Source organism: Clarias gariepinus, chromosome 1 (genome assembly GCF_024256425.1).
Source record: "Clarias gariepinus isolate MV-2021 ecotype Netherlands chromosome 1, CGAR_prim_01v2, whole genome shotgun sequence".
NCBI lineage: Eukaryota > Metazoa > Chordata > Actinopteri > Siluriformes > Clariidae > Clarias > Clarias gariepinus.
Genome location: NC_071100.1, coordinates 28817535 through 28832974, shown reverse-complemented (window position 1 = coordinate 28832974; position 15440 = coordinate 28817535).

Genomic DNA, 15440 nt, shown 5'->3' with positions numbered 1-15440 from the left:
TTGTTTTTGGTGAACTTGAGCGCGTCAGAAAATGAACGCAAATGTTTTTTTAAATGGTCAGAGTCAGTCTGCTTGCTGTTTTCCCGACGCGTTCATAATCATTAGTCTACTTCTGCCGGTGCGCTCTGGAAAACTCCATTCATGCGGCTGAGCGCTGATTAAAACTATGGAGTAAATTAAAGAGGAGAATCACGATGCCGAAATAAAGTCCTGAGCCCAAACCTCATTTAAATTAAATTAACAAATACTATAAGTAAAAAAAAAAACAATAGCCCACGTTTAGAAACCGTTTATAAATTCTTTGCGACATGAGTTGGCCCGCTGTTATGCGCAGAGCGCCGGGAGATTTCCTGAAGCTCCGAAATCACTGGGGCATTTTTTCTAAATAGATGCTATCTTTAATAACTGATGGAGGTTTTGAGCTGTATGTACACGCAGTTTTGAGGGGTTTAAAACGAATTAGTCCGAGCAGACCCACATGAAAGGTGAGAAGTGAGTAACTGCGCGCGCTGTCGCGGTGTATATACTGTACAACACACGTTTATTAACCTTTTGATAAAAACGCTGCCTTTTGTAAAGTGAAAGTACTTTACAAAAGACAAACTGCTATATTTCAGTCATGAATTCACAATCACATCACATTCCAACTATTATTTCCAGCCGTGGTTAAATAATGTATGAAATAATTATTAAATGCTGGACACAAACAGCAAATATGATGATTATTATAAAAAGCCCGAAAAAGTTTGTGGTCATAAGATAATATTTACTTAATAATATAATATATATAGTTCATTCATGTCTTCTGATGATGTCGACACATTTTTTACGTTTTAAATAAGATATGTTGGCATATTCACGAATCAGGACATTCGCATAGTTAAGACTATCAGATAGCCTACTATCAGGAAATTAAATTAATTTCAACACCATGTAAACCGAGACATTGCCATGTCTTTCACTGTTTTGTCCCTGTTAAAAGATTACAAAAAATATATAAGAAACTTATTAAGAATTTTAAAGCACGAATTTGGGCATCTCATTTCATCATTATGAAAATAATATGAAGCACATATACACACATTTATCATGAAAGATCTGTTGTAAAGCAAAATAAAATTCATGTTTGCTTCAGCATTGGGAACAATATTGTTTTAGACTAAGTAATTATACACAATTCTTCGTTGTACAGTACTTGGTCCGGCGTTTAAATAAAGTCCTTCCATGCGCCATCTGGCGGATATTCAGTGAAGCACAACACATTTATTTAAATTCCCGAATGTTGCTTACGGCAAGTCGCGGCGCGGGCTAAATTGAGGCATCCCGCGGGAAAACATGCGCAGTCTTAATGACCACATCTGTACCAAAATTCAAGAAATCCTTACAAGGCGGAACCACTAACCCCTAGTGCAGCCGAAGTGCTAAGACTTGTCCCTTTCGGAGAAACTGGCAGTGTGGAAGCTACTGCAGGGCATATCTCCCTGGGTCCTAAAGACTGTAGAAAGGGCTACAGGATTCAGTTCTTAAATCACCCTCCGCGTGAATTAAACGACGTGGTCTCCACTTCCGTGAAAACAGAAAGGGCGCATCTGCTGACAGAAGTTGCTGGGAATAGGGGACATAGAACATGTTCCCCTACCAGACAGAGAGTTAGGCTACTACAATCGGTATTTAGATTTTTAGATTTTCGCGGGCTAAACCGCTATCTAAAAATAAATAAATACAGCCTCAAATGTTGACTGTCAAAATGATTGTTCTCAAATCCTACCAAGCGATTGATTTGTGACAATCGATCTGAAGGACGCATACTTTTACATAAAAATATTGCCAAAGCACAGGATGTTCCTGAGGTTCACTTTTGGGGGCAAAGCTTACCAGTATCGGGACCTTCTATTTGGTCTAGCTCCCTCACCCGCATGACTGGCTGGCCCAGTCACAGTAGCTAGCGCTTTGATGTCGTCCTGGGTCATTTTTGTTTCTTAGGATTGAGACCAAACGCCATAAAAAGCATGCTTTTTCCTGTTCAGAGGACAACATATTTGAGTGTCATATGGGATTTGGTCGTAAGGCAGGCACAGCTGTCTCCCGCTCATCTGAAATCCATTTTTAACACCCTCAAGGAAATCAAGCTAGACCGGAAAGTAACTGTTCATCGCTTTCAGAGATCTTAGCTCTCATGACAGCTGCATCCACGGTGATACCTTTGGGCCTTCTGCACATGAAAGCATCTCAGTTGTGGCTAAGAACCAGGGGATTTCACTTAAGGGCCAATCCCCAATAAGGGTTACGCACCAGGGGCTTCGTACCCTTTCTATGTGGTTCAGACCCCGGTTTCTGACTCTGGGTCCCACTCTAAGTCCGTCTCGTTATCGGATGCTAACGACAGACGCTTCCATCATGGGCTGGGATACGGTCTTAGATGACCATTCAGCCCAAGGGAGCTGGAGAGGTCATCTTCTCGCGCGGCACATCAACTGCCTTGAAATGATGGCTTCATTTCTGGCCATAAAGCACTTCCTCCAGCAGTTGAGGCTACCATGTCTTAGTGCGGGTGGAAAACACTACGGTAGTCTCATATATTAGTCGCCAGGGTGGACTGTGCTTGAATAAGCAAGCGCACCAGGTTCTGCTTTGGGCACTTGACAAGTTCCTGTCCCTCACGGCGATTTACATTCCAGGGCATATGAATGCGGGAGCAGACGTGCTGTCCAGTCAAGCTCTGACACACGGGGAATGGAAACCCCACCCCAAAGTAGTCAGTCAATCTGGGAGAGATTTCAGGTAGCAGAGGTGGACCTCTTTGCCTCGCAAGAAACAGCAAATGTCCCCTTTACTACTCTCTGACTCTTCCAGCTCCCCTGGGTCTGGATGCCTTGGCCTGTCCATGGCCCAGATTATGCCTTTATGCATTTTTCCCGATAGCTTTGCTCCTGGGAGTCTTGGCAAGGGTTGTCAACAGGGTTTGCTCCTCCTACTGATAGCGTCCCGTTGGCCGACCAGGGAGTGGTTCTTAGAGCTAATATCTCTCCTCGACAACTCACCGTTGGTGATTCCAGTGAGGAGGGATCATCTGTCTCGGGTGCAGGGGACAATATTTCATCCATGGCCCGAGCTTTGGAACCTTTAGGTTTGGCTCCTGAACGGAACCAACTAGGGCAAGCTGGTCTTCCAGCTAGCGTAAATTGACATTATTCTAAGTTCTAGGGCTCCCTCCAATAGAAGAGCTTATGCCCTCAGATGGAATGTATTTGAAAGTTGGTGCGTGACAAAACATGTAGACCCAGTCCACTGCCGTATTGTTTCAGTGCTGGAGTTTCTGCAGGAAAAGTTGTCCTCGGGCTTGTGCCCTAGTACTCACAGAATGTACATAGCTGCTATTTTAGCCTACCAAGTTCTGATTGATCGGGTTTCCATGGGAAAGCACCCTTTAGTTGCACGTTTCATTCGTGGAGCTAAACGGTTAAGGCCACCCACTAAAGCCACTGTCCCTTCATGCAATTTATTTATCGTGCTCGAAGGTCTGATTGACACCCCTTTCGAACCACTAGAGTTAGCGCCTCAGGTTTCTGACCCTTAAGATGGTTTTTCAATGGCCATTACCTCTCTAAAGAGAATGGGAGATCTGCACGCCTTGTCAGTCTCCCCATCCTGCCTAGACTTTGCCCCTGGCTAGTCAAGGCCATTTTGCATTCTAAACTATGTTCCGAAAGTTCCATTCTCAACCATGCACCCTGCTTTTCTTGAAGCTTTCTGTCCTCCGCCTTTTACAGCTCCGGAGCAGAAGAGACTTCACTTACGGTGTCCAGTACAGTGGGAGCCACATCAAACAGCCGCCTAGAGCATGACGACAGGTCTATGACAGGACCATGCTCGATCCGTGCATAAAATGTGATCTCCCGCGATGACATGGTTAACGATGCCCCGCCCCATAAACGTTATAAGGCATAACACACCTTGTAAATGATTATCCTCATTCACCTTCCAATCCCCCACAGCGCACACACTCTGTACACTGTTGCTATTTGTTGGGACACTTGGATATACACAGCACTCCCCAGTAAAAAAAAAAAAAAAACACTTTAGTGTATTACAAATATATTGAAATCCTCGATAGTACACTGCAAATATACTAACAAAAAATTGTACCATCAGTTAATATATAAAAAGTATACTAACATCATGCTTTTACCAAATTTTGGAATTAGACTTTAAATATACTTCAAAATAATTGTACTATAGTACACTTTCCAAAAATATAGTATTGGAAAGTATACTTTAAGTAAAATGTTGGTCTAATTTCCAAAGTATACTTATTTAAACTTGTTTTTCAATGTATTTTTGGTATATATTTTTTTAAATATGCTCGAAATAATCATTGTACAAATGTTCAGAAAGTATACATTAGAATAAAATTTTTAATATACGGTAGTCTCTGTATATTATCCTTTAAATTTAAATGTATTTATTTATATGTACTTATATTAAGTGCACTACTCTCTCGTGCGCGCACTTTTAGACTCGTTTTTGCACGCTGAATCTCTCTTTCAGCCACGCGCCCTCAAACTAATTTTTGCGCGCTAGAAAACAGTTTTGCACGTTTAAGATCATTTGTGTTTAAAATTTCTTCTATGCGCTTACTGTCATAAAGCGACACTTGCACGAACTGCAGCAGTGATATAGCTCATCAGCGCGACACCAGCTTCCCAGTTCTTCGCTTCTAGTTTGAATTAACGGCTGGAAGCTGTATCGTTGCGTGCGTTCGTTGGTATCGTTATTATTTTATTTTCATTAACACAAGGTAAATTTAATAGTTTTTGTTAGGTAGTTTAAAATTAATACATAGTTTAAGCTATAGAATTTATTGTCTAATGTGTTATTGCTAAATCTTACAGTATGTACTTTGCTTGTGGTATAATGCTCTGTAGCTCTCGGCCTATTTTCAGTCACTGTGTAACAGCTAGAATCAACACACCAGGTTTAAACTAATACTGTACCTGTATATTCTAATATTAATGTCTGTCTGTGTTCACACAACAGTTTAAATTTAATTTGTGTGTTTGTAAGACAACTTGACTTTTGTTGAAAACAAACAAATTTTAGTAATGCTTTTTTGTAACCTTGTGCAAATGAAATCTGTTGAACGCATGAATAAAATCTGCCTCATAATTACCGATGTAATGTGTTTCAAAAACATGTTATAGTGTAGAAAGTGCATTTAGCATTTGAAATTATCCTAAAGACTTTTGGTGTACTGTTAATACGTTTGCAATACTGTAGTATAGAAGGTTGTGTGTACTGTATGAAATAATAAAGTATATTTGTATTAACCACGAAGTGTACTTTTTAGTATTTGTAGTTGTCCAGAAGTATAACAGCTACTGCTGTAATAAGAATATACTCATAGTATATTAATCATGTATTTGTAATTCAGTAACAAATAGCTGTAATGTACTTATAATACATTAAATATATACTTAAATTGTATTAATTACTGACAGGTATGTACATTAATACACACACAGTGTACGTGCATGTTATTCACAAGTTCTGACGCGTGTCTTTCTTGTTACACAGTGGCACTCACAACCTCAGACGTTCATTGATTTCTTTGTCTTTTCAACATCAAAGAACAATGATTGTTACAATTTCTTGCATAAATCCACTGTGGTCACGACATGTCGTTTGCTGTGTTCTGTAGCTTCGATAGATTACAGTTACAACAATGTATCTTACTGTATCCTTTAGCTCACAGTATCACGGTCAAAAGCTTGTGTTCCCCACACCTTTCTGTATTCTTCCGTGTCTTAACAACAACTGAACAACTAACATGCGTGATAGACATGCAGCTACATAACTGTGGGATGATGTCACAGAACAACTCATGAAATGATGTCACAATACAAATTACGAGTATGATACTAAATGCTAAAAATTATAGACTGAAACAAAATAAACACAACAGCAAATTACAAGAATGAAATATGGCCCTTACACACAGCCATATACTTTAAGTGTACTAAGTATACTTAAAGTTGTTCCACTTTAGCACACAAAAGTATACTTAATACACTTAAAATTACAACTTAGTACAAGATTAGTTGTTCCAAAATAGCAAACTTCAAGTATACTAGTCATTACTCTAGCTGCAATTACATTTAAGTATGCTTTGGCATGCTAGTATTTAGTATACTTAGCATCCTTTTTTTTTTTTTTTTACTAGTAAATGTATAAAACACTTACTTACTGGTTTGTTTTATTTTAAATATTGCTTATTACCTTTTTCCACAAAATTAACAATTATGTTATCATTGTGTAAATTATTAACGTATTGATTTCTTTTAATTAAGGAGAAAAACAGACCCTGCGCTTGTGTTTAGGACTGATGCTGAACAGCTGTGTTTATAGGTTCAATCAACGATTTGCCAGACAACAGTTAAAGTATTTGTGGATGGAGAGGTGTGTCTTTGCTCTTTTGATGGAGTTCTTAAAACCCCCCAAAAATTTATACTGAGAAAAAATGATTATGGGTCACATAATCACAAACACAAACTAGCACAGATACATATGATCAAGTGTTTAACTGTTGTTTTTATTTGTTTCTATAACAAGTAATATTAATAATAATAAAAATTATTACATTTTTTTTTATTATTATTAATATTATTATTAGCCCAACTCTTTGACTATTTAAAACAATGTCGTCTCCCATTTTTTGTCCGTTGAAGTTGTTGGTTCAAGTAAATGTATTTTTAAATACCCAAACAATCCCCCAACAATTAAAACACGCAAACGCGACTTTAAAAATTAAATTTATTCTTCCAAAACTACTCAAAGGTAAAACAGTAATTTGTATAAAACAGGTGAATACATGTTGTATTTTTTGCTTAAAGGTCATTAAAATACCCGGATAACACCAGCTGCTTATCAGTTTCTATCTGGTTCTTTTATATTAAAATATCAATTTTAAAAAATATTAAAGACGGAACAGTTTAATTATTTGTTTCCCCCCTAAAGGGTCAGACTTTTTGCAATTATTTGTTCAGAATATACAGTAGACCTGACCAAACATCATTCTAAAGCTGTTGCACTGTGACGTCATCCCTCCTATAGCTCCCTCAACAGCTTGTTCAGGCTCCTCCAGTGGCTCCAAAAGGCCAGCCATCACCCGTCTGACCCCCCAATCCTCCACAGAGTAGCTCTGCTTAAAGACAACAGGAGAATTTATTGAAGACAAAGATAAATAAACTTTAAAAAATATTTAGTTGTAATAAAAATAAAAGAGTTTAGTAAACCTACACCACGGAATGTGTAAAATACTGTTTTAGGAATTCTTGAATGTAAATAAACTGCCTGTGCTAATGTTAACCATTGAACTTTTTTAGCATTAACCGCTGTCTGTCTGTATTATCGTCTGCATTAAATTAACCGAGAATTTACTTAATGTGCTTTTCATACAAGTTAAGCGATATAACACTCGTATATCTCTCAACTCTCAACTTAACTCATCTTTATTTGTATAGCACTTTAACAACATGAATGTCCCAAAGTGCTTCACATAAATAATAAAATAATATTGTAATCTAATAAAATAATAATAATAATAATAAAATGAATAAAAATAAAATAAAATAATACAAAAATAAAAGATTTTTTGTAATAAATTGTAAAACAATATGTAAAATCAACATGTCATGTTGGTTTAAATGCCAGGGAAAACATGTGAGTTTTAAGATGGGACTTAAACACCCTCAATGATGTGGCCTCACGAATGGTCAATGGTAAATCATTCCATAATTTAGGAGCCGCCACAGAGAACGCCCGATCACCCCTGAGCTGGCATTTGGTCTTGGGTACCATTAGCAAACGTTTATCTGATGATTTGAGAGACTGGGGTGGGGCATAGGGCTGGAGCAGTTCTGAGAGGTAGGGAGGGGCAAGGCCATGTAAACATAACAAACGTGACCAAGAGAATTTTAAAATTAATTCGGTACTGTACCGGGAGCCAATGAAGAGAAGCCAGAACTGGAGAGATACAGTGGTGTGAAAAACTATTTGCCCCCTTCCTGATTTCTTATTCTTTTGCATGTTTGTCACACTTAAATGTTCCTGCTCATCAAAAACTGTTAACTATTAGTCAAAGATAACATAATTGAACACAAAATGCCATTTTTAAATGATGGTTTTTATTATTTAGGGAGAAAAAAATCGAAACCTACATGGCCCTGTGTGAAAAAGTGATTGCCCCGCTTGTTAAAAAATAACTTAACTGTGGTTTATCACACCTGAGTTCAATTTCTGTAGTCACCCCCAGGCCTGATTACTGCCACACCTGTTTCAATCAAGAAATCACTTAAATAGGAGCTACCTGACACAGAGAAGTAGACCAAAAGCACCTCAAAAGCTAGACATCATGCCAAGATCCAAAGAAATGTGTGAAAGGTGTGGCAGTAATCAGGCCTGGGGGTGACTACAGAAATTGAACTCAGGTGTGATAAACCACAGTTAAGTTATTTTTTAACAAGGGCAATCACTTTTTCACACAGGGCCATGTAGATTTGGAGTTTTTTTTCTCCCTTAATAACGTTAACCTTCATTTAAAAACTGCATTTTGTGTTCAATTATGTTATCTTTGACTAATAGTTAACGGTTTTTGATGAGCAGAAACATTTAAGTGTGACAAACATGCAAAAGACTAAGAAATGAGGAAGGGGGCAAATAGTTTTTCACATCACTGTACAAGGTAACACAAAAAAACCGGGACTTTTTTACAATCCAATAAACTAAAAGTGATAGAAGAAATAAATTTTATTCATAGTAATTGAAACCTAAAACTTGCCATTTAAGAAACATTGATGAAATTTATCATTTTTTTTTTATTATGTCTTTTAGATAGTGTCCTCCTGTACGAATACATTCTTGAAATCTGCTGTTGAGATTCCTCATTGACCGATGCAACATCTCAGCTGGGATACTGTGAAAATCATCCGGAATTCTCTGTTTTAACTTATCCAGGGTTCTTGGTCGAGTCATGTACACTTTACTTTTGAGGTAGCCCCACAAGAAAAAAAAATCACAAATGGATAAATCTGGCAATCTAGGGGGCCAGGAAATGTTACCGAATCTTGAGATCACACGGTTACTGAACAATTCTCACACAGCTTCCATTGATTGCCGTGCAGTGTGTGATGTCGCTCCATTACGCATTTCAAAAATTCCCGTTATACTGTCACCTTGTAAAAGGTCTTTCTGAGTGTTATCATTTAGTTGCTTTGTTACACATCCAACACTTTCATGAACTCAGTACTGTGTTCAAAACAATCTGTCAGGTTTGTTTATTCTTATTTTTCTATGCTTTTCTGAAAGTTTTAAATTGTATTTGCAAAAAATGTATTTGTAAAGATTTTAAATTTACACAAATTTAAGAACAGCGACTTTTAAACTTGTATCAAAGTATACATACAAGAAAAACAATCTTTTTATGTTAGAGTTTGACAATTTTCAAACTCTAGCAAACAAACAGTGAAAATGAAGAATAAACAACTCCCAGATTGTTTTGAACACAGAGCTTAGTTAACGAAAGTCTTAAGTGTGTGCCCATAGCAAAACAACTAAATTATAACCCATCAGAAAGACCTTTTATTTGTTTTTGTTTCTTTTGTTTTTTCAGCAGAGCCTGTATTTCACTAAATAATCCATGACTTTTCATGAATATGTAAGACCTATTGACACCTGGCCCAAGTAACACCAGGACTCCTATTGATGTCTCAGCTGTTCCTCACACATTGGCGCATGCCCCCAGCATTTATTAAGTATTTATTACTTTGGACAAGACAAACTTGACAAAAGACAAAAATAAAATCCTGTTTTTTTTTCAATTCCCTTTGTGCTATTTCATAGTTGAGATATTTTCAATATTATTGTAAAATGTCTGGAAAAATATTTTATATATATATTTTATTTTTTTGGAAACAACTATAAACTACTCTTCTGTTGAACTCAGTGAATTAACTTTGGCAGCCCCTAATAGGTATTCTAAAGCAGCCTAAATGGCGGCAAAAACATCATTGGGGATCTGTGTAAATAAATAGCATAATTGAGCTATACATTTTAAAAAACACTAAGAATTTAAGACCAAGTACACAAGGTAAAAACACCTAAAACTATCCAGAATCTTGATGGTATAAATCTAAAGTATATTTAACATAATTCCTTCTGGATAATCTAGCTAAAAAAAAGAAGAGATAAACAGATGAATTTCAGTTAATGCCAGTTGCTTGAAAATTCCCACCTTTCACGCCAAACCCATTCTCCTCTCCACTGTGTGATTTTGTAACGTCCAGGAGCACAGCAGAATACCTTAGAGGACAGTGCCTTGGACCCCTGACATTGGCCACAATTCAATCCATCTGCCACCCTGTTCTTTTCTTCACCTTGCTACACTGATTCATGCAAACTGTTTGTCCCTTTCCTCCCACTAGCAGAATTAGTTTGGTGGTCACTGAATTTAATCATAGAATGTCACGCACAGTAGTCCCTTGTCATTGTTTAATGTAAATAACCTACCAACCTTTTTTTCTCACTAAAATACTTAAACTCCCCCGTGTGATTTGGAACATATGCATACTTTTGACTTTTTGACTTCTGAACAGTCGTGGACAAAGTACACAAACCCTGAACTTGACTGAAAATAGAGATGTCCTAGTTAAAATTATTATTCCAGTAAAAGTAGAAGTCATCCATTCATATTTTCACTTGAGTAAAAGTACAAAATAACTTTCCTTTAAATATACCAAAGTTTTAAAATAGTTAAAATACTGTAATTTATTATGACCTGATGATGATTTAGTTTGATGATTGTGATGATGTTTGTTGTTGTTATTATTATTATTATTATTATTATTATTATTATTATTATTAGACTCTTCTTGCTTACTCTATTTATTTTAAAATAAATGCGAGGGCTTCAAAGTCACTCTGGGCATACAGATCTATTATTGCAAAGTCATTAAAGTAGCAGGTGAACAATGTTCTAATGAGATCTGAGTATTGTGCAAACACAGTTTTGGTCGTTGAAAACGGAGCTTTTGGAAAACTCCTTCCAAAGTGAAGATTTTCCAAAACTCTTCAGTGGTGTTGTCTGGACAGAGGAAACTGATATTTTAGCTTGTTGTAATGTCACCTAATGTCTGTGCTAGTCTCCTTGATTTGATGTCAGCTTTGTTTATGAGGATATTTCTACAGTAAATTTTACAGTAAACCAGTGACTGTGTTAACATTGCTTACTGGACTTTTTACATGCATGTATACATAAATACGCAGTTACTCACACACAAAATAGGAACGGTAACAGAGGTGCCTGAATGTATTACAAAGCTCACTCCTGCTACAGTACATACAAAGCTCTGACACAAACCCTGCAAACAGCGCATCGGTTTTTGACGAGACCCATCAAAATTCTTATAACCGGTGATGACGTTTTGTCTGGGCTTGTGATTTGCCCCCTCTTTATAAGGGACACTCCTAAACAGCACTTAAAAGGGCATTTTGCGTTTCCATGTGGACAAATATATTTTTTTAAATGGGGACAGAATTATTTAATAAAACGAAGTAGAAAAATCCTTTTTTTTTTTTAAATAATAATTGGCTGCGTGTGGACATGGCCTTAGACTACAATGCTGTAGACTATGTCTTTTCTTACTGCTTATATTGTGATTGTTGTAAAAACTATACTGTGTATGACCACATGCTACATTTTCTTGACTACGCTGTTTTTCCCCTTTAATATTGATCGAAATTTGATAGACTATTCCGTGTATGACCATTTGCTTGTTTTGGCTGGGTTTTTGGGTTTTCCCCTTTTTTGTTTTGGTTGTTTTGTTTTTGTGAATATATTCTGTATATTTTTGCATATAATTAGTATAGTATTAGTAATAATTATATAGTGGCTTTGTATGAAGACAATGTCATTTTGTTTATACTTATTTATTTTCCTGGTTGTAGTTAGTATCGTAGTAAGGGTAGTGATTTGTAATTCTGTTTTTTTTTTTTTTTTTTTTTGGTGTAGCATTAGGCATTTCACTTTTGGACTAGCTAGAGGTAATTTTTGTTAGAGATTGGGAGGACTGTTCCAGAATAGCTGATTTTCATGTCTTAAAATAAATATTGGTTGTTGTTGTTGTTGTTACTCAATTACTTAATTCCATACATGTTATTTTATAGTTTTGAAATCTCTATTGTTTTAGAATGTAGAAAATAAATCACTAAACACTAAAAAACCTTTGTGTACAAATAATAAAAATATTGAAACTTGGTAAAGAAAGTAATGATATGTATAGATATTTTCCAATATGTAGAGGGAGGTCTGAGCAACTGCTTGTTATGGCAGTGGTAAATAATTCTGAATACTGCTAGCACAAAAAAGAACCCTTCCCAACCTTGGATCGAAGGAGTTATGTACATTACATGGATTCTGTAGAGTAAGACAGTCAACTCCAATCCAGATGGACCTCAGTCCTACACAGATATATTATTGTTTTCCTTTTTAATAAATAAAGCTTTTAATAAATCTATTAATAAAAATATAAATAAAATAGCAACAACAACAAAAATGTGCTTGGCTCTAGACCCCTACTGTATATCTAGAGTAGAACACCTAAGTTTCATTATTTGTATTCAGTGCATAATGAGGTGGGTAAGTATAGAATCCAGCGTTGCATATTATGTATTTGGAGTTTAATGTATTTAAACCCACGGGAAGTAAATGAATTATGTGCAGTGTTCTGCACATAAATGTTTGAAATGAAAGTGTGCAATGTTCTGTGTACAGATGCAACAAATTAAGGGTTGGCTTTTTGTTTAGCAAAATTCAATACAGGTTTGATTTTGTTTGTAAAAAAAAAAGTTTTGCTCACACAACTTTATCAAAAAACTTTATCTATATAATACTAAGCATATCTATTCTCTGTTTTTACACAAAAGCCTTTTTCATCATCTTATCAAGCCCCATTCCTAATTCACCTCAAAACACTGGAGAGGGGGAAACTGAAATGTTACAGCTCAGTGATTATAAAAAAAACAAAACAGGAGCACTAATTCAAGTGTGCGAGCATGTATCAAGCACTGAATCCACCATGTTACTCACTAAGACAACTGAAACATTGGTGCAGTCTGCAAATATATCTCCACACAGAGCCCACCATATGTTTAGTGCCAATATGACTTCATGGTTGCCTGAGTGGAAAATAGCTCAGAGGCCATAGAAAGCACTTGGAGACTAAAATTTTTTAGATAAATATTTTTCAGCCAATATGGAAAATGGAACAGATGAGAGGATCGAGGAAAAGGAAGAAAAAGGAAAATTATACGAAGATTATGGTTCATTCAAAATTGTGTGTTTTTTTAGATACTTTTGGTAGGTAATGACCCCTGCAGACTGGGAGCATCCCACAAGAGCTGCATTTTTGGAGTATCTCTAAGCCAATCATCTAGCCATCACAATGGCCCTTGTCAAAGTTGCCCAAATCCTTATGCTTCTATTTTTTTCCCCATTTCGACTTCGGAGTCAAAATGGAAACAGTCACTTGCTGCATAATGTATCTCACCCTCTTACCCAATGCTGTTCTTTTCAACTGGTCATAGTGTTTGTGTGTGTATGAATGGCAAAAATGTCAACTTATTTACTTTGTTTTTAACTTTGGAAAGGAGCTTAGGGTCCCTCTAGCCCATTTTCTCCTGCTAGCTTGGCCTTCTTCTACTTAATGGTGTGCACTAAAGAATTAGTCTCACTTGCAGCATGTCCTGAAGCCCTCTAATGTGTGTTTGTCGGTTTATTTAACAGAGCAAGTCCTTTAAATAGCCTTCAAAGGGGTACTAGAGGAGATACATTTACCAAATTCATGTTCTGGCTCTCTAACTGAAGCATTTAATGTCAAATGAAACAGAAAGCATTTATTTTAACTGACATTTTGTAAAAGGTTAATAAGTTTATATAATTATTAATTATATATACACAAAGACTGTCCTATTGAGTTATGAGGACAAGTTAATGGGTTAGTTATATTTTAAACTGTGGGCCTTGTATACATCTAATTTAATGGCAACTAATGAATGCATGAAAATATATGTGATTCTAATAGAGTTTCTGCCTAAGTTATCCACAACAGTAACACAGACTCTGAAAGTCCTGCTACACCAGCAAGAAAGTCGAATTACCTTTTGGGTAAGCTTAAGCTTGTATACTGTATATGGACACAAGGACTAAATTTTATGCAAAGAATAACTTATTTGTACTAAGGCCTTTTGTCATGAAGTGATAGCATATTTTTATCATGCTACTTCATTGATTTTTCGTCAACTGGTCCAATTTTGATCAAGCTAAATATTCTATCCCCTTATTTGACATTTAAATAATTGACCTGACCCTTTAATTCCACTCTAAGCATCTGGCAGAATTGCAGATGTGGTGCATTTTTGCAACTAGTACCTGTAATTTGTGACCACTAACCATAACAAATAACTGCAAGCACTTAGCTTTACCCCCTAATGCATGCCTTTAATTAAGATAGATTCTGCATGATGTGATGTAAGAAAGTAATTAATCATTTTTTGAAACAAGGCTTCTATTTTTGCAGCAGTGATAAGTGTTTGTCGTAGGTAATGGTAGGCCTATACTCATGCTTAAGTAGTGAATGGATGGCATGTGCACAGGTTTGCTGATTCCCTGCTTTTAGTGTACTTTCCAAAGTATACATTGTTGAGCTAGTTTAACACACCAACCTGGCTTTATTTATAATTAGCACGAAACAAATTAACATGCTGTTAAGCTGGGTATAGATTTTTAATTTAAGTCACTAATTTGTCTCAATATAAAACTAAGTATCAAGACAAAAAGGTAGTTTTGCTTTGAAGTATAATATACTAAACAAACTTAAAAAAAATATCACTAGAGAAACGTAAGCCGTTAAATGATATGATGCTAGCATGATGTTCTTGTTCACTAGCAAAAAAAGAATCTCCCTGGGGCAAAACAAAGACTAACATCTGGCTAGTCCAGCCATATATGTCCACTCCGAGTTCTTTTTAACAACTAATTAGTGAGAGACAATAAAGCAAATGAGCAGAAGGAAGGCATGCTTCAGTTAAATTTGTAATAATTTTTGCTCTGTATACTGCATGAATCTCCACAGGAGTGCAAGAATAATGTTGGCTTATGTCAGAAGTGGGTAAGTTGGAGAAGATGGGGGGTGAATAAAATAGGACAGTTTTCTCCGTGACCTTGTACCCTTCACCTTCCAGCTCTTATATCATGCTGTTTTAAATGAGTAGAAGACTTGGGCCTATTGGAGAGGTCATTAAAGGTTCAGAAATTATCTTTTAAAAGAAATACAGGAAAAAACAACATTTGGAGGAAACAATCATTTATTGTGACTCTTGCTAAATCA